This window comes from Poecilia reticulata, chromosome 17 (assembly GCF_904066995.2).
Source record: "Poecilia reticulata chromosome 17, P_reticulata-male-v2, whole genome shotgun sequence".
NCBI lineage: Eukaryota > Metazoa > Chordata > Actinopteri > Cyprinodontiformes > Poeciliidae > Poecilia > Poecilia reticulata.
The window spans coordinates 13138035-13164368 of record NC_088846.1 but is presented as its reverse complement, the minus strand read 5'-3'; the positions used below and the strand labels follow the sequence as shown (position 1 = coordinate 13164368).

The 26334-nt window shown below is 40.1% G+C and overlaps 1 long non-coding RNA gene across 1 annotated transcript; it reads left to right on the top strand.

The window, feature by feature from the left end:
• On the top strand, positions 1-23986 carry LOC103479429 (uncharacterized). The gene is made up of 4 exons (XR_535944.3): positions 1-202; positions 4721-4815; positions 12963-13874; positions 23444-23986. It is a non-coding gene; the product is annotated as an uncharacterized LOC103479429 (long non-coding RNA).
• Positions 23987-26334: the final 2348 nt, after the last annotated feature.

Sequence of the window (26334 nt, the reverse complement as noted above, 5' to 3'; positions counted from 1 at the left end):
TTTCAGTGTGCGCTCTCAGTCAGCAGCAGCCTGCGTGTGTGAGGGACGGGATGCTGCGCAGTCCGCACAAATATAGGGGGCACTTTGTTGCACTAATAATCGGCGAGTTCATCGGAGGTGATGCAGCTATCGATGTAATTTAGATAACATTTCCAAAGGAGAACCTGTGGAGCATAAATGAATGGAGTTGGCCAATGAGCAAGTAAGTAGGATACCAGCTTATTAACAAGTTTTGTGTTTCTAGCATGCATGACTAGCTTTTCAGCATCACTTGTGCATTTGAGTTTTCAAAGCTGAGCTATAGTATTTGTAATGTCAGTTTAGGTCATATATTTGATGCTGAAATTTGGGGGGGAAACGGCAACCATAACTGCAAAAGCTGCCACATCTAAATGTGTAGAGGTGGGTTGCACCATGCTCAGAGGGGTTTCCAGAGCTTTATGTAACATAAACTGCAGGACTGACCAGCACATATGTGGTGGGGAGACTTTTTTTTAAGCACATGCTGTAGAGTGGAGTCAATCTGCTAGTAAAAGTGTTGATGCGTTTAGTTGCCTCATCCTAGACGTGCGTAACTTTGTTTCAACTTAATGTAGCGATAAACCATGAAATGGAGTGAATGTGTTTGATTATGGTGAGAATCTCGTTCCATCTACGTGTGTGTGAGGGGATGTGTGGTTGTGTGTGTGTGTGTGTGTGTGTGTGTGTGTGTGTGTGTTCGAGAGACAGAAAAAAAGAGAGAGAGAAGGGGGTGGAGGGGAGTCGGTGCAGAAGGACCACAGGAAGGCTCTCTCCATCTATCCTTCCTCTGTATGTATTCCCTCTGCGGGGCGGCCCCTTTAAGAGACAGCGGGTCAGATTGTGTCTTTGGTTATCTAGCTGTATGAGTTTTAATTTCATAAAGCTAGAGAACCGAAAGTACGAACTGACGCCGAGCACTTCGGAGCTGACGGCCGACTCTCCGCTCGGCATGAAGGAGGATGAGGAGGAGGAGGAGGAGGAGGAGGAGGAGGATGCCGGGGCGGCAGCGAGGAGGAATCGGCAGGGACGGATGCTGAGCGCCGCCGCAGCTGGAGCAGCAGCAGCAGGACGAGGAGGAATGATGGAAGGAGCTTGGGTGAAACTACCTCCAGAATGATTTGAAACCATCCTCGTTGCCGACAACGCTTACGGGGAGCCACCTGCCTGCGTGCGTGTGTGTGTGTGTGAGGGCGTGATTGAGCCTGCTTCACTCGTTGATACCTCGGCCTGTTTATGTCCAACAAATGTGTCCAACTTTGGGACATACGGGCGTGCTGCGTGTTGGGAACGACCCTGAACGCCCTTAAAGTGGGATGTTTGTAGTTCTCATAACTATGTGGGTGTTACACCGGTAATATCTTGAGGGAGCGACAGAAATGGTTAACGGGCTCACGTGATTGGTCGATCCACGGCTCACGTGACAGTGTTGGCAGCAGCAGAATCAGTCGAGGGCTTTCTGTGATGTGTCACGTGTGTTATTGTGGTTACATGTTTGTCCGAAAGTGCGTGTAGACTTCATTTAGGCAAGTAATGTGTGAATGCCCTCTTCCTTTAAAACGATAATATCCAAGACGGTGATACTCAAACATTTAGCCAACATTTCCATATGGACCACATGCAGGTAATGGGCCTCAACTGGGATTATCTGCAGGTTACACACTTTATCATAAGCATGTGAATTGCTAGTACAAGATTGATCACTCTGGGTAAAATGTGGGACTCGTATAAATGGGTCTTACATGTAGCTGACAATGGTCCACAATACTCATTCGGGAATTTAAACGCTGTTGCAGTGTTTTTGGCTTTTTGGATGTGTAAATAACATTGCTTGATCCATTATGTTCTTAGTTTAATCCTATGAGAGCAAACTAAAAAAAAAAAATCTACCAAATGTCAGCAGACTACAAGGACAGCCTTCCAGCTTTATACAGCTTTCATGCAAATATTGCGTTATGTTGCAATATGGTTGCAGATTTGCCAAAAGTGTGTGATTTCAGTGCATCTTGATCCAGACTAGATCATCAACCACTTTAGACCCAGCTCAGACGTCCATACAGCTCCTTCCTTGTTTTGCTGACATGGTTTGTATTTAAAGCTGTAGCATATGTCGCTTGGAACTTGTTTGGGTTTTTTTTGTTTTTTTTAACTATTTTTGGATCAGGTAAGCCACAGTTTTCCACTCGGCGATAGTTTTCATTATAGCCTCATAAGGAATGAAAGTGTGTTTGTGCCCTTATCTACCCAGAAGTGGGGAAAAAAAATTTCTCCAGGATATATATATATATATATATATATATATATATATATAAATATATTCAGTTTTAGTTGCCTTGTTGTTCCTGAAGGTCAAATTATTCAATTTGGGGGGAAATTACAAACGCTGTTTTATTCTGGCAATTGTGAACTTACTCTGCATTTTCTGTGCGCCCTTTGTATGGGAGCATCATCGTTTCCTTGTGGAATGTCCACATTCACTGAAATCACAAAAATCTGGCCAGCATGCAGATGTCTTCAGTAATTCTGTAGTGACTCAGTACATTTGACAAAATTTACATTACCACGGCTTTGCAATCGAGCGGACTGTAGAGCGAACCATGAGGTATGAATTAGGCCTTAGTCAGCTTATGTGGGCCCACTCAGTGGTCACCTACCCACATGGGGCCCACACACACACACACACACTGACTGAGAGGTGCTATCTCACTAAACGCTCATGTGTTTTTTTTAACTACTGGCCAAACTTGAAAGGTATCTCTAAACTATGACTCTACAGGACTTGAAATGTTTCAGTTTGCTGGATCATGTCATAAAAAATATAACAAGCAAAAATATATCCTCATCCATTGCTCTTGTATGATTGGTTGAAGATTACGAGTTATGTGTCCAGTTTGAAATTGAAACTAAAAAATAACTAAAAGCTGGCTTGACGTCAAAACGGTAAGAGGGATAGTTTCTTTCCAACCAACTAATTTTCCAGTCAAAAATGGCCGCCTTGTGTATAAAATTTGTAAAAAGCAATTTATCTGCATTTCTTTCACTCTTTCTCATAACCTTTTGTGAACGGGTGCTACCATGTTAAAACTATCATAGTATAGGATTATATTAAGTTATCCTAATCACAGAGCATATCTGCAAGCAAATCCAACTGCTTTTCAAGCCTGGAACTAAAAACATTTAAGATGGATTAAATATAAGCCATTGTAGTTCATAGTGTGAGTTGTCATTGCTTCCTGTTGATGCAATGATCAATATGGTGAAAGAACACATCATTTTGTCTTTTGGTGCTATTAAGTTCAACACCAATCGAACCAAACTAGCATTCCTATTAATTAGGAGATCTGTAGTTTTTATTCTTTGATAGAAATAGGTCAAAGACTAATGGGTATATTTTGATACAACGGGTATATTTCTAACTGAGCTGGTTTAGGAGGATTTGTAGGACTGGTGTCTGGTGTCTGAATCGCACTCTGTTAGGCATGCCGTTGCGGATGGATTTGATTTTTGAGGTACATATCGACTTCTAGGTTTTTAAGCCTCTTCCATATGAAAATACTTTTTATAAAACGACCTTTGCTTCACATATCATCTATAGATATCCTCATTTTTGTAAAAGTAACACGGCTACGTAGTTATGCAATGCGTCTGTGTGCTGACGCAAGTCAGGCACTAAAATTGACCAAAAACGATAAAGAAGCCATGGGTCATGTGCTCAAAGCTTTCTTTTGTTACATGCAGTGATAATTGGACTGATGATTAGCTCAGAGATGGAGCTGCATCATTCATTTCATCTAGTTGCTTAATGAACATCCAACATAAAAAACAGTGAAATAAAACATCTCATTTTCAAATTTTACTTTGGAAATGTTAAATGTGCTCACCAAGCACCCATTCATTGGAAAGAAAAGTAAAAATGCATATTTTGTGAATCTGAAACCAAAAACCCTGGTCCATCATACAACAAAGGCCTTGCTCACAAGGTTTTTTTTTTTTTGTTACAAGCTTTCAGTCATAGTTGGACATGGAAGATGCATTCAAATTTGTTACACTATAAGTAAATTGTTTTTCCATTCGCCTGCTCGGTAATGGCTAAATAGGACATCGGCTGTAGAGTTTGATCTATTCTTGGCGCAGAATTGGAAAGCCTCAAAGATGACTGAATATCCCTGAAGTCCCAGCATGCTCCATTTAGACCATGACTGACAGTATTTGATGTGCACTGTTGAACAAGAGTGCTCAAATCTGGGTTTTATTTTTGTTGTGTACGTATCTCTGGTTTTGATGTCGGGCAGAGCAAATATAAATTGGTGAAAGGTTAAATTATGCTGAGGTTATGCAATTTGTATTTTATGCTCAATTTAAGATCAAAGGGTGTTTTGTTTTTGGTTTTTTTCTTTTTACAATCATTGTATTCATACACTGTCAGATTTCATTAAACTGCCTAGAAAAATATTTAGTCCACCATCTTTTTGGATTTTGTAACTTCCAATTTTTTTATTGCATTTCTATATCAATTAAGATTTATTTTATGCATAATATTGTATTTAGTGAAGTAGACAATTAAGAGAAACCAGAAAAATATAACAGACTGCCATTGTGGCAAGGTCAACACATGTGCATGAATTCCTTTGTGAAAATAATTAATAATACTCTTTCTCATATACAGTGCTTCAGTAATAAGTGTTTTATTTTGTATTTGTAGGAAAATGTTGTCAGTCCTGCTCCAGAAGGTTGCACTAGCCGGCGTTGAAGAAAATCTGCCAGTAAACAGGATGAGGAGCGACTGTCAGCCTGCAGGTAAATATTCAAAATGGCAGAACTCTTGATGTCGAGTGCAGATGTGCAGGACGTTGTGCGTCCGCTGCAAAAAATAAAAAATCAGGAGATGTTGGGAGCTTGAAGACAATTTTGTTTATAGAGTTGTTAGTTTGCTGCGGAGCTTTGCAGGCGGCTGATTGTTATCCATATTATGGTGTTGAAGGTGGAAAAAGACAAATGAAGACGGCATGAATTGAAAAAGTCTCTGGGTCAATTCTCCTGTTTGCGAATTCACACCACAAATATGTATTCACATACTCTCACATTCCCATTTTGTTCCAACAATCAAATCATTTCCTGTGTACTTAAACCTTTAAATATCAGTGTCTCTCTTTTCTTTGGAAGCATTTTTCATTAATTATGGAGGTAAATAAATGGTCATGAAAACTCTCAAATCTCACATTTAGTTTATTGTATCCTACACGCTTAAAAAGGTTCTTAATCTCAATTGGTTCTTATGAAATAAAGCTTATGACCGCTGATCAAACCAATATAAATCTAAGGAACCTCCTTGTGGCTAATATTTATTGAACTCGCAGAACAATATTTCTCAAAGAGCTGACTTCTGTAACATAAAATATGACTTGATTGTTGGTTTCAGCAGTGGTGGTTTTTTCATTGGGCAATATGTTTCACTGCTTAGGATGGCCTGACTTTCTGGATGGTATCGATGACTAAAGTCAGGCTGTCCCTGAACAAGCATTAGATTATGAAATGTCTGATTTGTATCTTTAAATACGCTACTGGTGCTTCTTTGGAGGGGAATCTGTACTGCATTTTCCTGTTCAATATCTAAAAACCTGCATCAATAAAATGTGGGGAATTTCTGCTTTTCATAATAATTTAAAAGTAATTTATAGATGAGTTAAACATTTATTCTATTTTTGAAAACATGAAAAAGAAGGCTGACTCACCTAGGATGCCATCTAACCATAAGTCATGACAAGTTACTAAAGGTGGTATCAAAAATCCTCCATCAGTTTCATTTATTTAGTGACCGTGACCAACATTACACAGGTGTAAAATGAAAAACCTGCGTACAAGAGGAACATCGTGGTTATAAAGTTGGTGATGAGTCAGACAATTTGTCCTTAATCAGATATGACTGGTGATCAACAGTTCAAATGCAGCTAAAATTATGATTTCCTATATATTTCATGCATCAAAATTCCCATTGTTCTTCAGATAAATGTTTGGGAAGAATGTTAGAAAATTTATATTTGCAAAGAAAATCCTGTTCTGTGCATTTACTCTTATAATCCCAACAGAACAAGTTCTAATCAAATAAAAAGGTTCATTTAAGACATCTGCTTTTTTAGCGTAAGACTCAAATGAATAACATTTGTATACAGGAAATGCACAGTGTGTGACGGCACTAGGCTGCATGCTGCAGTGTAAACGTCCTGATCTGAGCGAATGAACCAGAGCCTCCATGTTGAATTCCATCATTACTCTCTTCTTTTGAAGTATTTGCATTTTTTTTTTCCATTTTGTGCATCACGCCCCTCACCTTCCTCGCTCTCAGACACACACAGCTTTCTGTTTCCTTCTCTTGCATTCAGCTGTTTTTATCCCTTTAACCACCGTGATCCCATTTGTCAGGTAGTGTGCCGTAGGTGCAGGAGAGGTGGCCGTGTAATCTTTGCTGCAGTTCTTTATCCCGTTAGGAGCATGGAGGCTTGCCTAGGGTTTGGACCTGCTCATGTGGAAAGAGTGTTTGGGTGGCTCTGTCCGTTTCTACCCTAATGCTTTGACAAGCCACCGCCCCTTATCTAAAGTCGTGTGATTAGCATGGGCACAATTTGCAAGAGCACGTTCATATTTTAGCAAAGTGTGCAAATATTTTGAGTCCAAATTTCCACACTTTGAAATCTGAAAGGTCGAAAACATTGAACAAAGATTCATGGATGAAATGAAAATGTTTTTTTGCTAAATCTTAAAACGATAATGTCTCAGGATTTTTCCCATGACGAGCCGAGCAATTAGGAATTAGACGTTAACTGCATATTGTCAAGCAAGGTCACATGTTCATGGTAGCACAACCTTGGAGCCTCAATAGAAACCCCAGTTATTCAAATTTGCTGTGGAGCTCTTTAAGTCACCAAGATTTTCCCAAGCTTTACATTAGCATATGCAAGGAGGAGCCTGTCCTGCTGTTTTCTAAAGTGGATGTAAATTATAACCACAGTATTATACAGGCTGATGGGAGATAAATCTCTGCAGTAATGCAATGCAGCCAGTTGCAATCGTGGGGATAGAAGGGGTGGGAGGATTTTGAGTTTGTGTGTGTGTGTGTGTGTGTGAAAGAGGGGTACTGTACAAAAGCAAGTGACAGATGGAATACAGACCAGCGACGCTCTTGCTATCCGTCATGCTAAACTGTCCTTTCATCAGCTTTTGCTGTGCAGATTCTTTGCTTCATTTATGACAAAACTTAAAAGCTAGTCCCAGAACATGCATTAGGTAGAGCTGTGTCGTCGGCGAGACGGTTTAGAAAGTGTGCACTTAGCTTTTTAAAACAAATATTAACATGGGAGGGGAAGATTAGCAAATCGAAACTTACACTTGTGCGGTCCGAAAAGGCTGAGGGTCTTCAGGCCTCACGAGCCGAGTGGAGATCTCTTTGGACTCGCTATGCAAAGTAGGGCTTGAATAATGAGATGCATTTATGAAGGGCTGGGAAGGGGGTCCTGCTTTTGAAACGGCATGCTGGAGTCTGAATGGAACAGAAAGGGAGGGGGGGGGGTTTCTTGGACAAGAGAGAAAGGGGGTGCATGAACAGAAAAGTGGGGGTTATGAAGGAGGGGGGGGGCCCAAGCAGTCTAGGTCTCAGCCAGGCAGCTGTGAAAAGGGGTCCCGTCTTTTTCCCACGCCCAGCAAGACGCGAAACACTGCCGCGGCTCGCTAGGGTCAAGTCCCGTCGCTAATATATACACACACACACACGTATACATAGGCACATGCACACGCATAGAGACCAGAGACAGTGCAGCATAAAAGTTGTGCAAATTAACAAGCTGTCTGGGAGGTGACGGGGAGGGGAGGGGGGTTCGCCTGCTACTCCCTCCTGAATGCGTTGCACTCCCATCAGGGGTCAGCAGGCTTCACGAGACAACAGTTGGGTCATAACTTCAACTTGAACTTAAAACTGAGGCTGAAACAGTAAAGGACTTAATTTATCTAAAACTCCACTTTGTTTTTGCCCCTTTTGAGAATATTTTTAATATTTTTCTCCTAAAAACGGTACATACAGATTATTGTAAGAATACATACTTTTTGAAAATGGAGTAGGAAAGAAATTGAAAAGAGACATCCTTGCACATAACGCAGTTGAGCATTAACTCAGTTTCTATTTAAAAGCCAAACGTTTTAAATAATTTTTGCAATATTCCTGTAATTTTTGCAGAATCTGATGCTTCCATTCACTGTTAAACTTGGCTTCATCAGTGGCATCACCTCAAACTTGGTCACCTTTGCGTGACCACAGTGAAACTTGTATTCATTTTCTGTAAATGTAAGTAAACCCAAATCATCAAATCACCTAAAGACTTCCACATTTGCATTTTAGGGGCTTTGTTTTTGTCCCAAAACATGTCTCATAATTTTATTAACAGATATGCCTCATTTATGTCTGTAATACGAGTTCACACACATATTTAAACATCACAAAGATCTACTTCTTGCTTCTTTTTTTTTTCCCTTGGTCTCTCCCATACATCCCTTCTATCCCTCTCTGGATGAGGCATGGCACACCAAACAAAATGGTGCAGCGTTCACTTCCCTCCTGGCTTACTTCCATCGCTGCATCAGGGATTCACAGAGCGGTGTCACACTAATTCAGGTCCCCCTGCCTCCTGGAGCCATTTGCTTTAATTCTAGTCTGAGAAAAAAAAAAGAAAAATGTACCATCTATCCTTGTGAATAGAAGAACAGGCGTCCTATCGTCACTCTCGCTCTCTTCCTGCCTGACTCTCCCTCGGTCTCCAACTCATCTTGCTCTCCTCATTATCATGTTCCCTCCTATTCAGATGAGCTTCAAAATGGAGAGGGAGAGCCTCTCTAATTAGCTCTGTAAAGATGCTTTGTTGTGGTCAGTGTGGCTGCCGGTGTGTGCATTGAAAGGAAGATGTGTGACAGCTAGTGTTGGCATTGAGAAAGTGTGTATAGGGTCCTTAATGAGGTTTGTTAGCCGAGTGCGTATCCCGCTGTTTGAGCGCGTTTACGGCTGCCTTTGAAGGAATAGAGATGAAGAGAGCGAAGGAGTCTTTCAGTGTGGTGTTGCAGGATGCAGATGATGCATTATGCTCCACCTGGTTTCCATCCGAATGGCAAACGCGAGGTGGGTTGTGCTTTACATGCAGACTGTTTGGGATAACTGTGGGAAATTTACTCCGGTCACAGTTCCTGTCAGAAATGGACTCGTATTTACCGAGTTATCCTGGAGAAAACGTACCAAAGAGGCTGTATTGTTTAACAAAATACAAGCTTGCATCTCTGCTTAAAATGTGATTTAAAAAAAAAAGGTAAATGGGAGTGATTTTTATTTTTTTAATGGAGAGTTAAAGTGCGGTTACGTCAGAAAACCAGCGGCGATTATAGACGGCTGAAACCAGATGAAGGTGGAGGAAAAGGGGAAAAAATAGGTTAGGAAATGAGGGATTTTGTAGAGCCAACGAGCCAGCCTGCTGGGCCTGCCTGCTGCCTCAGAGATTGTAAACTGTCACTCAGGATGCAGACACAGAGGCAAGACAGAAATCATTTGCCCATATTACCCTCCAATACAGGAGCCGCCGTTAACATGTCCCCTTGTTCCCCATCTCCCCCTCCATCTGCAACTGGTATTTTTCTGCGCCTCTGCCCGTGCACATGCATGTATATGAACTCGCCGCCCCTCCGAGAGGTTTTTCTCCTCTCTTGATAAAATGAGTCAGCTTGCAGCATGCTCTCCCCCTCATTGTTCGATGGTTCGTTGCCTCTCCGTAGGAGGCAGGCAGAGAGTGTTTGGGCTCTTTTTTTCCCCTGTTTTACCAGTTTACCAGTGTAATCCTTTACACTGGCACAATGAGCTTTCACTCCAGCCAAAGGATTCTATTAGTCTCCCAGAGAGGTGCTGGATCTCCATAAACATTTTTGAGCTTCTCTTGCATCTCCCTCCTAACCACCTTTGCAGCCTTGTGGCATCAAACATCTGGGCTGGGAGTTTCTCCTTCTTTAAACGACAAGCTCCCCCCCTTCATTATGACTGAGGAGATTTACCTGCAGAGTAAAAGCGTATGCACTTACCATCATCTTAACTGTCAGCTTTGCACCCAGAACAATGCATCTACGCTGAGCAGAAGCAACAAGCATGAGCTCAATCTGATACGTACCGAAGAATTGTACTTTCAGAAGCATCAGTTTAAAATGTTTTTTTTTTTTTTTACTAGACGCCAAAAAAGGTGAGATCATGACAAGAGTTTTCTTGGGCTGCATTTCCCTCCCACACCTGCTGCTGCACACTTCTGGTCAACTGGCTGAAAGAAGGCATTTCAGCTAGTCTACAAAAACAAATGTGGCTTCTTCATAATTCATGGGCACGACCAAGAGTGTGTCTATGTCACCATTACAAAGCTAACCCAGTTTACAATTAGTGGTTGCTAGCGGCTCGTATGCAGAATGGCTACCTTAGCAAATAGCCTGACTAAATAAAAAATCAGCTTGTGAGAGCAAGAACTGGAGGCAAAAATCTATAAGTTTTGGTTATAAGCACATTTAAGTTAACATTTTAACCAAAATGTTTTTATTTTAGCAGCAGTATAAATGGTTGTTGCTTTCCTTTTTTACCTAAGAACAATTTGATAATATTAAAATATGACATGATGTTAAAATAAAACATTTTTGACACTACCTGTGGCATTTTTATTCTAGGTTATCATACCAAAAGTGTTTAATCTCACTGGACCACTTGACATCAAAATCAGTGGACACACTTTTGTCCTTTTATGTTTGGTACAAATTCTGCATTGAATTCATAATATGGATAATTTTTTACCACCTCAAACCAAATGTTAAGAAAGTTGACACTTTGTCTTTCATCTGCAAACCTTGGCAGCTTGGAGCTTTCATTAGCTCCTGTTGTCATTTCACCTCGAATAACAGCCAGATATAAGAACATGAAAATTTATATTCTTTTCAATTAAAATACAACATTATCCTGACTTACTGATTTTTAGCCTTTTGACCTTGAAACGCCAAGCAAAGGGAGCATGCTGAATGGTCAACTATCCCAACTTCAGGTTTTGTATCCCAAGTTCCTGTTCTTGCTATGACGTGTCGTCTGTATTCTACAACTCTGCTGCAGGACTGAATGGTGAAATGTCAAAAAGGCAGCACGTGTTATGTCATTAAGCTGAATGAGTAATAATTAATGGCTAATTAATCAACGCAATAACTATTTTGCCATGTTCATATAAAAGAAAATGTTTCACACAGAGACCCAAACAACAAAAATAACAAAACATTAAAAACAATACTACTGACTGCACAACATGGATGTGCATAATGTTGACATTCAATTATTCTGTCCATCTGTTGTATTTTTATATGTGTGGATGAAAGCAGATATTTGTGACAAATGTAACTGCTTGCTCAGAGTAAAAAGGAAAAAAAGATAAATATTGAACAAAAATTAACAAATGAACATTATGATATCTAGAAGATCATTTCTTGGACGGCTATATTGTTCAGACAGATTCAGGTATTTAATATTATTAAAGTATCGCAAAGGAAACTAGTTAATATAAAAATAAAGTACCTGAAGTCTTTATTTCATGCTTCAAAGGTCATCACTAAGGAAATTATTACATGATGCGTCTTGCATAATTCATTTCAAACCTGAAGAATTTATACAACCTTCAAATTTACACAGCCTTTGTACCCTGATCATTTCTTTGTTTTATCACAGTAACGGTTCTGAATATTGCTAAAAAGCCTTTCGGAGATTTTTTTTCAAACGTCATGATTTGTGATGCTGCCTGTGAGATTTATTTCTCTCTCAAGTCCAAAGCCACGGATCACAGTGCTCGCCTCTCCTCTGTCCCCCCTGCACCCAAACATATCACTCTTGCTCCTGTTTGTCTCTCTCCTCCTCCCCCCCCCCAGCTCCCTGGGCCCTCTTGGCTCCCATCTTAATAATGCCGCTCTTTCACACCGCGTGGAGGGCTGCCCTGAACCAACATTGTCCCTTGCACTGCCTCTGGTGGAGGGGGTGGGGGGGCCATTGTGTGTGAAGGAATGGCGAGTTAACACCCATGCCTGAACCCCCTCAATGGGGGCATTGTGTCTGAATCTTCCTCAAGCTCACCTGATCTCGCCCCCACGTCACCTTCCTCCCCAGCAGGGCGAACCAGGGGCGTCTCGGGCTGCTTTGCTATTATATTATGTTGTAATTCTTTTTGTTTTTTTTGTTGTTGGGTTTTTTGTTTGTTTTTAAAGCGGCACGTAACGGCACACTGAAATTCACTAAAACTCTTCTCATATCTGACCTCAGACCGTTTAACCCGCCGCTTTCTGTATCTTTTTTTTTTTTTAAAGCAACTCAAAATACGATGAATATGCTTTGTAGCTGGTTCGAAGGAAATTTGAGGGCTGGTGGGTGTATGGTTGCTAAAAGGAGGCCCCAGCAATTCATTTTTTTTTTCCCTCAGAAAAAAAAAGAACAAAGAAGCACACAAAGGACCTTATCGTATTAGCATGATAACAGCATTCAGAATATTTCAAGACGAATACCAACAAAGGACTCTGTGAAGATGAAATTATTACCGCTATTTTCCAAATGAAGAGGTTATAGTGTGATTATTTTAACCTGGTAGATTTAGATTTATATGTAGCCCTTTTACATGGGAGCAGAGACGGCTGCTTTGCTTTGCACACAGCAGTTTGAGCATTTTTATTTGTTTTGTTTTTTTGGTATGCAGCAGCAAGAGCCTTGGGGCGGGTTACAAAAGAGCAAGTTGGCGTTTTCTTCCCACATATTTTTAATCAAAGTGTTAGTGTTTACATTTGCATTTGCATTGAGCAGAGGGATGCTGAGTGCTAAAGGTGAGATTTTGAAAAACACTCTGCTTTGCCTTGTTTTTTTTTTTCAGATGGAAACGAGGGTGGGTGGCTAGAAGGCTGGATAAAGGCTGGTGGATGACTGAACCCGGCGACCCGGTGCAGCTCATCATCATTGCCGGGGGCCTCTCGTCTTCTTCCTCATCTCCCGTGGCTCGTACCTCCATCCAGGGGTCTAGCGGAGCCCAGCGAAGCCCAGCCGGGGAGCTAGTGAGTGGGCTGGGAAGGATGGAGAAGGTCCCTGAAGGCAAAAATCACCTCTGGAGCTATCAGCGTGCTAGAGAAATCGATATGAAACACAGAATCTTCACAGCTTTGAGTGGGGTTTCCTGTGTTTTTAAGTGTGTGGCCCGGAGGCCCTGCAGACCTGCAAAGGACATCCCCTGCGCGTCTCTCTCAGCTGCAGCCCCAGCTCCTTCTCTGGACCTCAGCCCTGATCTCAACTGGCTGCGTGTGGTTCTGCTGAAGGGGTGTTTCTCCCCAAATGATACCCAGAGTTTTAAAAAACTGCTCTGAGGCATATTCCTTTTTTTTTTTTTCTTTTTTTTTTTCTTTTTTTTTTTCCCCATCACGAGATTGACACATCCCACCACCTTCTGCCTCTGGCAACCAGCTTGGAAGTCCTCCCTTTGACTCACTTTCCATCTTCAGCTCATCCACGGCTTATTCCCCAACAAGTTTTCACATTTGACAAACAGACGCTGCGATCTTTATTTTCCACCTCCACTCTTGGCTCACATTTCCAATGATGAGCTCCAGACAGATGTCTTTCAAAAGCAGACGCACCGGAAAATGATGATTGAACTTTTTTTTTTTTTTTTCCCTTTTTTTTTTTTTTTAACCCCATCATGCTTATTATTCAATTTCAGACGTTCATATTATTAACTGGCTGGAAAGAGAAGAGGCCTGACTATCAGAAACATTTCAGTGGAGACAGTAAAATGGCAAGTATCTCTGTGACATAATCAGAAATTATCTGAAATACTATGTGTGTTACTGTGTGTAATTGTGTGTGTGTGTGTGTGTGTGTGTGTGTGTGCGTGTAGGAGCTTCACTAAACTTTGAACACCATTTGAAGTCTTTTGAATTTTGTCACTTTACCAAAACAATCATTTTTATTAGGATTTTATCTGACAGATCAGCTCCAAGTAATGGATAGTTGTAAAATGGAAATGATGCATCATTTTTAAAGTTGGTGTAGCTTACATATGAATGAAGTCCTCAGTAGTTGATGTAGAAATATTTTGGGGTGTGTCTCTGCCAAATTTGAACATCTCTAGACAGAAGAGCTCAAGCTGGACAGACTCTCTCATTTGCATTTAGACCTGGACTTTTTTTTTTTTTAAGCCACAGGTCTTCAACAATGTTGTTCTGATTAACCTGAAGGTAAAACAAAGTCTCACCTTTTTAGTTCAGATTAAGCTTTCGGTTTCAGTAGAATAGAATATAAATTTTCTTTGCTCCAAACACTTTCAGAAAATCTGACTTTCCGTAGGGTCATTTTTCTGCTTAAAGGTGAAAATCTGCCCAGTCTCAAGTCTTTTGCATCATGTTTGGAGCATGATGCTGCATCCACCATGTTTCACTTCAGAGATGCATTGTTCATGGTGATGAGTGTTAGTTTTCCTATGCATTTAGATTTTTGCATGTAGGAAAAATGTTTACTGTGTCCCTTAAATGGCTCGAAATAAACTAGACTTCCTGTTGCTCCCTTTGTTCCCCTTTTTACCAGATTTATGCGACGTATAGTTGTTTGAGTTAAACGGGCTTCTTGGCTGCTTCTCTGATTAATCCTCTCCTTGTCCAGACCTGTCTGTTTTGGTGTCCTGCCATATTTGGGCAGTTTTTCATGCTCTTTCCAGCTACGGTTGATGGATTGAACGGAGCACTTTAGCATTTATGTTAATGTTTTATTCCCTATCCCTGTTTTAATCTTCTCCAGAACTTTATTGTTGTCTGCTGTGTTCCTTGGTCTTCATGATGCCGTTTGTTCGCTAGTATTCTCTGGCAAACCTCACAGAACATCTGGATTTATACTGAGATCAAATTACATCCAACTGGACTATTTGGTTGCTCTGCTTTTTAAACAAAAGTATTGGTGAAAAGTTGGCCTGAACACAAATCCACTCTAATGTTAATGCTACGTTTTGGCATTTTGTTGTGTAAAATCTCTTTTAAAATGCACTGATTTGTGGCTGTATCATGACAAAATGTGGACAAGGATGTGAATGCTTTTGCAAGGTGCTGTATGAATGAGAGACAGAGTAACTCTTAAGAACTAAATCAGCTGACTTTACTGGAGCACTTTTGCTTAAAAATTAAAATATGATCATTTGAGAGTCTTTGAACAGACGGAATAAATGTTCTAGAATAGAAAAAGCTCTGTGTGCATGCATGTACTGTACATGCTTGGCCTTTGGAGAGTTCGAGTGCAATCTGCAGCAGCAGCACTGTAAAAATCCAAAGCTCCCAAACTGCTGTCACCATCAGCGTGATGCAGCGTGGCTCGTTTCCATCCAGATGGGCACAGCTTCAGACAAAATGGCCGCCAGTCTTTCCTCCTCTGCCAAAGACGCCGAGCGCATTGCTGTCGTCTGCCATCTGTGCATCCGTTAACTGTCGCTGTATGTAAATCTGGGGCTAATTGCATTTGCATAACCTCTATAACCAAAGGCGGCGGTGGCATTCTTCGTCAGTGCCAGATCCAGCAAATGCGGCGTTGGTGGGGAAAACAAGCCGGAGCGAGGGGATGTTTGTTTTTTCCACTCCGGGCTTCAACTGTTGGGAACCTCGTAAAATATTGGATGGGTGTTTTAGCGTCCACGAGATGAAGCGTCTAGACATTCGGTGCCATATGGTGCTCGTGTTTGCATGCGATTTCCTCGCATTGCAAATGACACTGTACAAAGGATTAAGCCGGAGCTTTGTTTAATCAGATATCGCCCCGTCACGCATTCACACACAGAAGTACATAATGCACAGATTAGCCAAGAAAAGAAGGTCCAGCGGAGTCTAATTAAGACGAGGGGCTGCGGGCCCAATGAAGTCCAGATGCATGCTGACCGAGATGGTCTTGTGTTCATCACATGGATGTCTGGTTACCATGGTACTAAACAAACCACAGGGTGATGGATTTCTTTAGAGTGTCTCATGAAACATAAAAACCCACCAACCAGAAGTAAATTAGTCAAATTAACCACCTGCATGGTTTTTAGAGTTCGGAATAGCACTGCGAGTAAAAAATTAAATCCTGCATGAGTTGATGTGCGACCTCAAGCAACTGTTTTTACATTCACCTGAACTGGTGTGTTTTTCTTTTTGTTTTGTTTTTTTTGAGACGCTGCTGCTTCATCTGATCAGGGCAGCTGAGCAACAAAGCAGCGCTCCTATTTGCATTTTGCCCATCGAGGCAGCTGCTGCGTCGTACAGTTAGGTCTGGTGTGGGCAGCAAAATGGCGGTCACGCGAATCATGGGCTCCGTCTGCCGGTCGTGGGAGCTGAGGAGCAGAGAGCAGAGAGGACGACATGTAGGGGGGCCACAAGGGGGGTGGGGAGGTTTTTTAGGGTGTCTGGTTCGAGGGAGACATGGGTTACAGGGTCCAGACTACAGGGTGGGGGTAGATGGAGCGAAAGGTTATTATTTGAGGAAGGGGGTGGTGGCGTATGGGGGTGTCTGGGTTTTAGAAAGATCCATTAATGAAGAACTGAATGGCGGGGGGTGAATTTGTCTGCATATGCGAACACGTCTCGACCCATTTGCATAGGCTGACGAAGACGTCCATATGCTGCGCCCGCCCGCCCTTCGTCGCCTTCCCCTCTGCTATCTGCTTTGCACCCTTTCCCATCTGACAGTCACATTATCAGAAGATGCTCTCACCCATTTCTCACAATAATCCTCAAACGCCCCCTACTACACGGGAGCCTGGCGCTCACCGCATCACCGTTTCCGTGGGTTACAGCAGCCAGTGAGAGCGCTCCGAGCGTCTCTCAGCCAATGGGCAGGTTGTCAAGAAGGAGGAAGAGGAAGGAGAAGGCAAGGCGAGTCAGGAGTTTACCCTTGATGTGCTGGCGAACGAAACAACAAAACAAGTACAGGATGGAAACAAAGAGAGGGAAGCATGGCACAGAGGGAGGGGGAGGAACGACGCAAGACGGGCATTATATTATAATACGCTCGTGTGTTGCAAATGCAGCAAAATTTTGTGTGCCCGTCAGACGTGGTCCTGTAGAATACCTACAGATCATTTGAAAGGGGGCAAAAAAAAGCCTCAATGGCTCTGAGCCATGGCAACGAGGGTCATCAAGCAAAAAGTCAGACAGCACAGAGACAGACACAATGCAGATCTTCATAATGTTTCCTTATGAATATCGCCACGGTGAGCTCAGAGCCCAGAGCGTGGGAATCCTGCGAGGACATATGCAGATCAGCCAGGCTCCGGCTAGACGGCCCCTCCACCATGAATAGTCCTGCAGCAGGTGAAAGAGGACCCTGGAGTTCAAGGGTCAAGGCCAGTCAAGAGGTTGTCTGGTTCACGAGTGGCACATATCCATGTGTGTGCGTGTTTGGCGATCGTCTGGGTCTTGTCGAATGCAAATGAAATCGCGGGGCTATTTGATAAGCACTCCTGTCCATTATTGGCTCCGTTTTGTTTGTTCAAAGAGGATCGGGCCGGGTCCTTCATCATATTGTTGCAGACAGGCAGAAAGACGGGCAGGCTGTAGTTGGACCACCCTCGCTAAAGGAGGGATTGTGTTGTCTGCTAAGCCTTTTCTTCTCACTCCTCTGCCTTTCTGTGGCATTTCTTCTCTGACTGACATGTTGGTCTCGGTCTCCGCAGCGAGACGCCCGTCTTTTATTTCTCACTGATTGACGGCAACATTTGCGGCAAGGCTCTGCATTTCCATGATCGAGGAGATCGCCAAGAGTGCGCCGGTTTATAAACTTGCACTTCGCCATCTTTTGTTGAGAAGAGAAAGCCTGGTGATACTTTGCAATATGCTTTACATGAGGAAAACATTAACTTTACAAATCACTTTTGTAGCTTCACAAGTAAAAATATGCCAATGAATATGATGTGTGAAGGAAAACGTCCAGATTTTTATTTTTTTTTAATGTAACATCTTGACATCGTGTTTTGGTTTAATTGAAGATTTAAAATAATTTTTTGTATCAGTTTTTTTATTATTACAGGAGTAATGTCTTCTATTCAATGTACGAATGGAAAACAAGAAATATTAATGTTGGTCTAGCTAAAAATGATTTAAAGTGAAAGTGTTCATACCACTTGAACGTTTCTCATTTTGTCACTTTATGGCTTTAAACGTCAGCAGGTTTCATTGCGATTTTATCAGATGGATCAACAAGACGTAGCACTCAATTGTGAAGTGGATGGAAAATGATGAGTGGTTGTAAAAATATTTTAGAATGAAAAATCAGAAAATGTTTTGCTTGTGTATTTGGTCTCACTAAAGTATTTTCAGAACAATCTTCATGTCGTCTGGCTCCATCCGGGTTTGTACTGCTAGGGAATTACATTTCTGCCCTTTTTTGCAACAGAGTTCAAACTCTGATAAGATCATAGGATCGCTACATCAACTTTCAAATCTTTCCCAGTATATCAATCTAGATTCAAGTCTGGACTTTGACTGGGCCATTCTGAAACATTGGCATGCTTTGTTTTAACCATTCCGTTGTAGCTATTGTTGCAAGTTGAGGGAAGGGTCTCGCACCTTTGCAGCCTCTTTACATCTTCAGACACATTCACATTTTTGAAGGTGAATTTCACAGTGCCTCCTCAGTGAGGAGCACCTGATCTCTTTAGGAGCTTTGTAAGGGGAGGTCGAAGGAGCAGCAGCGCTGGCTCGCTCCACTCCTTCATGCTGGTGGCTTCAGGCTTCATTAGCTCCGCAGATGGGGACGGCTCCCTCACGGTCCCCTCCACAGGCCCACAGACCTGCTGGCTGTGGCACAGCCTCGGCCTCTGTGGGGACAGCGAGGGCGGACATGTCTGTCTTCTGCATGTTGCACCGCTAAAATGCCACCTGGACCCGTCCGTCTTTCATGCTAAATTATTTTCTTGTTTTCTCTTTTACACACACACCCTGCTCTGTTCTTTGTGGGGGTGGGGGGGGTCCATCCTCTGGTGACTTGATTCATAATCATCTGAAAACCTTTACATTATTTTATTTCAACTTTCCTTGAAACTCTAAAATGACTGTTTTTGCATCTATAAAGCCTCACAAGGAATTTTACATTTCCATAACGGTGGTGCTGGACAGAAACTTTTGGCAAAGTAAACCAAATAAACAAAACAAAGCTATACAAATCAAAAATCTCATCTTGGTTCTCACACAGACATTTTAATTTCTCATTGACAGAAATGGTTTGATGTGACTGATGGAACAAAACCGTTTTGTGGTCGTTCCATCGTGTGAGACAGCAGGCTTTGAAGGGAATGCATCTACAGCATAATGCAAATTATTCAGACCCTGAAGATTTCTGCACGTTGTCACCACAAACCTACATGCATACATATTTCTCAAATTGCTTTACAAATAAAAATGTAAAATATTGGCATGCATATGCAGTTAATACCAAATAATATGTGGGAAATTTTATATAACAAAGAAATATGGACTCTTTTTGTTTTGCTTCAATTTGCATTTGAACATTGAGGTAGTACCTAAATATGAAGCATGGGAAATCCCTGGGGTTTTTTTTTATGTGAAATATGAATATATTATTTATTGGCATTCAGTATTTGCTTGAGATTCTCCAGTGACAACATCTTAAAGTTTTGTGCGCACCATTTTAGTCAGTTCTGATTCCTCTTCAAGAGAAGAGATGCTGGTTGTTGAGCTGACATTTTAAATAACTTTTATCCTCTTAGTAACTATCATGGCTAGCATTACCAAACTAGGACTCTTTTTACCCGTTCTGTAAATTTCACCTTAGCTTGGAGATTTCCAAACGTCAAACATTTCCTCGAGCTCAGGTCTCATTCAGGCTGAGAGTGAAAACTTAAGATAAAAACAGATTAACTTTAGTACAATATGATCACCGTTCCTGATGAAAAGGTGCTGCTCTCCCTTTGACTTTATCTGCATGTTTTCACATTTTAACAACAAATATATGCGGGTTTTGTTCTTCTTTCATGATAAATCAACACAAAGAAGTGCATAATTGTGAAGTGGGACGAAAAAGATGTGCGATTATTATTCAAATAAAATCTGGAAAGTGTGCCTTGCATATTTGCCTTAGATTTCCAAACCAGTGAAGGATTTCCATTCACATCGCCACATTCTTCCTCCTTATAATTGAACACTGATGACCATGATATACCAACACTGAGCAATTTCTCTGTTCATCCCTACAGTTTATTGATCCAAGAGGCTAATAATTTGTTGATCTTCTTTGGACTTTGTTCAAGGTGTAGTGAAAGTGGTGTGAGGAAAAGTTTGTAAAACCCAGAAAGGGATCCGAGCCATGAGTCGGAAATAGAAGTGGTGGTGGAAGATGTTGGAGGAATGAGGGTACAACAACGCTGTGGCCTGGTTTGTGGTTCCACAGGGATAGAGACACTTTCACATGTCCCCTGCATAACAAGATAGGAGGAGCTCCTTAACACTCACACATGATGCATATGCACACACACACACACACTCCCTCTAAGGGAACTAGGACTTGATTTATGCAGCTTTGTTGTTGAGGCAGCAGGAAACTTATTGCCCCAGATTTGAAGTCAAACCACCGTCGCACATGCAGCAGTTAACACATTTCAGCTGAATCCAGCCATTTCTGCACCAAAATTATTTACTCATTTTTAAAGTTTATATATATATACTGCACACATGCTTGTACATTTTGGTCATCCAAACCTCTGACCTTGTCCTGCTACAAGGCTTTTCTTCCCACAGGCCGAAGCCACACACACACACAAACACGGTTGGCTTTATTGGCAGAGCCGTGGCTCGGCCACCCATTCAGGGCTCAGTCACGGCCACTTAGAGCGCAGCAGACTCGGGGATTCAGACTAGCTGTGATCCAATGACATGTATTTATAATGAGGGAGCTGCTGGGACGTCTTTGTTGGACAGACACAATTTCAGAATGAGGGTGTGTGTGCGTGTTCGTGTTTAAGGCTGGAATTAGTACTCTGCCTTTTTTTTCTTTTTTTCTTTTTTACCTTTTAATATAACAGGAGGCGGGATATTTTCTGTTGGACGTGAAAAGTTTAACAGCCATTTTGGTAATCATGCAGAACTTCATTGTCAGATTCTGCTTAAGATGACTTAAACCCAAAGCTTGGTCATACAGCTCTGCTAAATCATCAAATTCTATAATTTTATAACACAAATAAATTCCAAGTATTTTCAAAATGTAATGCTAAGCAAAACTGTTAAAGTTCTAAATAATTTTAAGAATCTTCTAGTGAGTTATTTGTAATATTTTATGAAATTATTTATATGTATATAGAAATTTTTTTTATTTGTTTCTACTGAAATGAATTAGTTTATTATGTGGGTTTCAGATAGAAAGTATAATCACAACTAGTAAAATTTGGCGGGTTTTGCTTTTGATTGAGCTGAACAAAAAGAAAAATTAAAGAGATGACACTAACGCCTGTGGACTAGATATTCTTCCAGCTGCTACCTAACATGAATTCGGTGCTATGTCCAGTTTTACTTGCACCTCCAACAATAGTGTGACATCAGAATATTGTTAATCCATACCATATATTTTAAAAGTCTTAATCTAGAAACATCTAAATGTACATTAAAACTCACAAACTCAGACTAAGCAACATAAAATACACCTGATCCATAAGAGTTCTGTTTGATGGCTCCATAATCAAGTTTTATGAATGCAGGAAAATCTTCCTATCACAGCAAGAATACCTGCTGGGTAGCAGAACCATGACTAAGAAGCATTTCAGTGTTTCTTAAATCATCTGTTTGGCCTTCTGCTTAACAGACCCCAAAAATAAAATAAAAAATGTCTGTAGTTAGGACTTAACATTATTGAAAAAATAAATAAAATTAACTTTTGATGTCTTTTCCTGTTGTAATAAATCACCATGCACAGCACTTATTGTTTTCGTACAACAAAGTGTATTCTGACCAGATCCTTCCTGCCAACAACCATTAGCATTTACAACTGTTTGAAGAAAATGCTATGTCTTTCAACATTTCATTTTCCTCTTGGATTAATAAAGTATTTTTGAATTGAGTCAAAAATTGTGTGTTTCTCACACATTATTATTGATTCTGATTTGAATGCTGTGCTGCGCTCTTTTAGCTAAGAACTGAATTTCTGCTAGGTTATTCTGTCCAAACTGGATCAGAGTCAAAAGCACAGCAAGCAAGCATTTTCTGGAACATTTAACTAAATCTAAATCTAGACACAAGTCTTAAATCTGTTTTTACAACTAGACATTAAATGTCGTTTGTTTTTTTGTTTTTTTCTTCTGAAAAACGCCTCCAAGATGTCATTCTTTGGCTCAATGTTAAGAAACTTGGCAAGCTAACAAGTGTGAATTTAGCATTGGCATTATTGCTAAGCTATTTAATATTGGACACAATATCTTAAAATTTGTCCACTAGACATTCTCCCTGAAAGCTACAGCTGTATTGTTTGATAGCCATGACTGCCTCTGTGTTAAGAAGCTCGGCTTGTTAGCAATTTTGATATTAGCATATTAGCATTAATGCTGTCGGTCCAGCTATTCTGGATGCAAACCCTAAATTATTGCTTCAACACCAAGTCTTATGACGGTTCTCAATTTTGTACTGGACCTATTTCTCCAAATATATTCAAAACCAAATGTGTTTTTTTTTTGTTACAGGTTTTGTAACGAAAATAAAATGCAACTATTTAATTGCTATTACACATTGCATCTACACACAATATGTCTGTTTAAAAATAGAATTATTTTCATGGTTGATATTTAACTTCTTAAATTAGTCTTTGTTGACCCCAAAAGCAGCCTCACATTTCATTTAAAAATAAAACCATGATCCACTGCTACGTCTTTACTTTTAGTCCAGTGTGATTGAACAGTGGGTTTGTCAGACATATGGGTGATGCTGAATGATTCAAACGCACACTCTTCCTCCTTCATAGATTAGATGATGAAAGTCTGAACGAATCAGGATTAGCTGCTGTTCCTCCACTAGTCGGGTTCTTATGTTTGTCATAACATTGCAGAACGAGTGTCTGCTTTCCCTGCTGGCAGGGTGTGGTAGGGAAATGGTGGGGTCTCCTTGTGTGCGTTCTCGTGATGCACCAGACTTTTGGGGTCAAAGGTGACTGAGTGCAGACTGAGATGCAGACAGATTTTGTGGTGATGAGGAGGGTGTGTCCTTCGTAACTCCACCAGCAACAACAAAAAAAAAAGCCCTTATTTATATTTTAGGGAATCTCTGTGATCCTGTGAATATTTTAAGTTTCTGTGTCTTTACTTTGTAACCGAATTACCATGTTAATTTTGTCTCTCTTCTTCTTGTATTGCAGATTGAAAAGATGCTGGAACATTTGACTCGCAGATACGACCAACTAAACATTATTTTACATTTTCTTAACAATTGTTAATTTTAAGCTTACCATTTAACTTGGCAGTAACGGCTCCACTGTTTGTTATATAAACATGTTTTCTCTTCAGTTCTGCTTTGAACAATGTTTTACTGCTGACAAATTGATGTCTTGGTTAATAACTAAAACATAAAAAATGTTTTTGTTAAAGTTCAGCTGACTTTATTACAATGCGTTACGGTTTTATATTGCATTATTATTTTCACCTCCAGGCTTCCCCGCATTGTCAACTTCTAGTGTCTGAGATTTCATATTTGATGTGTTAAGTAAAAATCCTGCTATCTCGTTTAATTTAGCAATCTAATGAACAGAAATACAATTGAATATTTTTATTTATATATTTCTTTGTTTAGACTCTTGTTTAGGATGATGCGTTTCCTTTAAATTGTTCTACAAATGTGTTCCTAAATGGCCCTGGTTGGCGAATGTAAAATGTTACATACAGTAAAATGTTTATATAACATATTTTGTCTCTAATTTTGGTATTTGCTTGCCCTCTATTTTCATTATGCCAAACATATAATTGTCAAATTTATTCACTGCTCCTATTAATGTTTGTTTTGTACAAGTAATTAATTTTAACATCACTTAAAAAAGGAAAACTTATTTGTACTAATATATATATATATATAGCATTGTGTCTATTTTAGAGGCCTGATGAAGTCGAACTAAGCTGCTGCTGAGGTAATTAAAAGCCAAATCTTGTTCAAATCCAAGTCAAAACTATTGAATATGAATGGTTAGAATGAAATAAAATGGTTCCCATTTTTAAAAAAGACATCTAAAATAGGTTGTTTTTTGGGGGGGGTGTTTCTGCTGTTTTTATTTTTATTTTTTCTGGCTGTCAAATTTGGGGAATCATTTAGGCCTGCAAAACTCTGCACTGGCCTTTACAGTGTGGAATATGTGTATTTTATTTTTTTTATTGAAGTTGCTTGTAATTTGAACAAAAGAGAAAAATAATTGCTTTTGCTGCTTTAAGTGTCAAAAAACAAAACTAACGATGTATATTTTTAAAGGCTTGGACCAGAAACGAAATAATTACTATGTGATCTGAAAGACTTGAACAGTGCAAATATTAAAACATTTATTTGTAGGCATAAGTAAATTTCCTTAGGTGCAGGTAGGACAAATTAATGCACTAAATTAGTTTTTAATATTTTCTGTATGAGAATTAAAAAATAGTTTTAACATTTAACTTAAAGGATACAAAATAGAAATGAATGCCATGTCTCCAGTGACGTTTTTATTGTGGGTGCAACCATCATCTGAATGAATGCAAATTGGCTCTGCCTCCATCCGGCATCATGCCAAGTATCTATAGCAACCACATCCTCCAACAGCCCCCATCCTTCCCTCTCTTCTTCAGTCTCTAATTAGCCTTCTGTCTTCCCTTTAGCTGTTTTCTTATTGTTCCTTTTATTTCCCACATCAAGAAAAATGCACACAAGGAGTCTCGCTGTCCGAAAAGAGAGCAATGCAAATATAACTGCTGATATAGAAAATGAAAGCATTCACGATCAAATCAAATTTCAAAATGACTCTTTAGGCAGAGAAAAAAAAATCTAAATAAAAACCAAACCTCAGACATCGTAATAAAAGATTTAATATAATTTAATTTAATTATTCATCAATTTTCCATTTGCTTCACAGCGTTTGAATGCGTTCACGGTCAAGTTCAAAGCGTGAACGCGGCCTCGGTCAAATAAAGTGAAGCTCCTGAGCGGAGTGTCTGTCTTACGACACAAGAACGAGGCTCTTCCGCCCCCTGCCGGCTATTATGAGGCGCTGCAGCCTCAATGAGGCCCCGGATTAATGAGCGCGAAGCGTCCTCCAGTGGATAAAATATGTCACTACACACTATCTGTAGACTGAGTGAAGGGAACAAAGGCAGCACAGAGAAAATACGAAAAATAAGGCTTTATTTGCATAGCACACTTTTAGTTTCAATTCCAAATTGCATTACAAAAAAAGGTCTATTGACTAAATTAAAATAAACTAAGCTAGAAATAAATAAAAAGGTGAATTTCAAAACCAAGTACCACAGAAAGCAAAGGGAGGTTAAATGACCATCGTGTTGCATAGTGTAATCCAGTCATTTCTGTTTAAATATATATATATTGATCTTATGTAATATTTTTCTGAGCCACTGAATTTTAGGTGTTGATATTTATAAGCAATAATCTTGAAAATTACATGAAAACAAGGCTGGAAATATTTCACTGTGTGTTTTATATTATGAAGTGTGATCAAAAAAAATATTGAACTTTTTCACAATATTCCAATTTTCTTTAGTTGTATCTCTCTTGCCAATAGGACAGTTCTTGCATTTCTCCTAGAACATTTCATGTAATTGGACCCACATATAATTTATAATTTACTTTCGACCAGACAAATCTCAATTACTGAAAAGCTCAATCTTAATCTCATCTGACCCAAAATCCTTATTTCAGGTATAGTTTCAGTATAATTTATCAAGTTACATGTTGACTAAAGGTTATTCTCTGTAATATGCCTTCAAAACATATGGTTGGCATGCAGATCAATCTGAATGTTGCTATAGAGATTTGATGACTCCAAGATGTCACTTTTTGTTAGTTTACTCTCCTTTATCCTCCTGCTCCATGATGGCAAAATAACTAGTCTAGTTTGAACAAATCCACTTCGAGTCACATGGATCTGAAGTCCAAAAACCAACTGACCTCTGCATCAACTGAATAGCAGGTTCTCCATCTTGAACAGCTACCATCCCATTATTATTCCAGAAAGCATGGCATTTTTTTTTCTTCCTGGATTTTCTTTTTTTGTCAGGT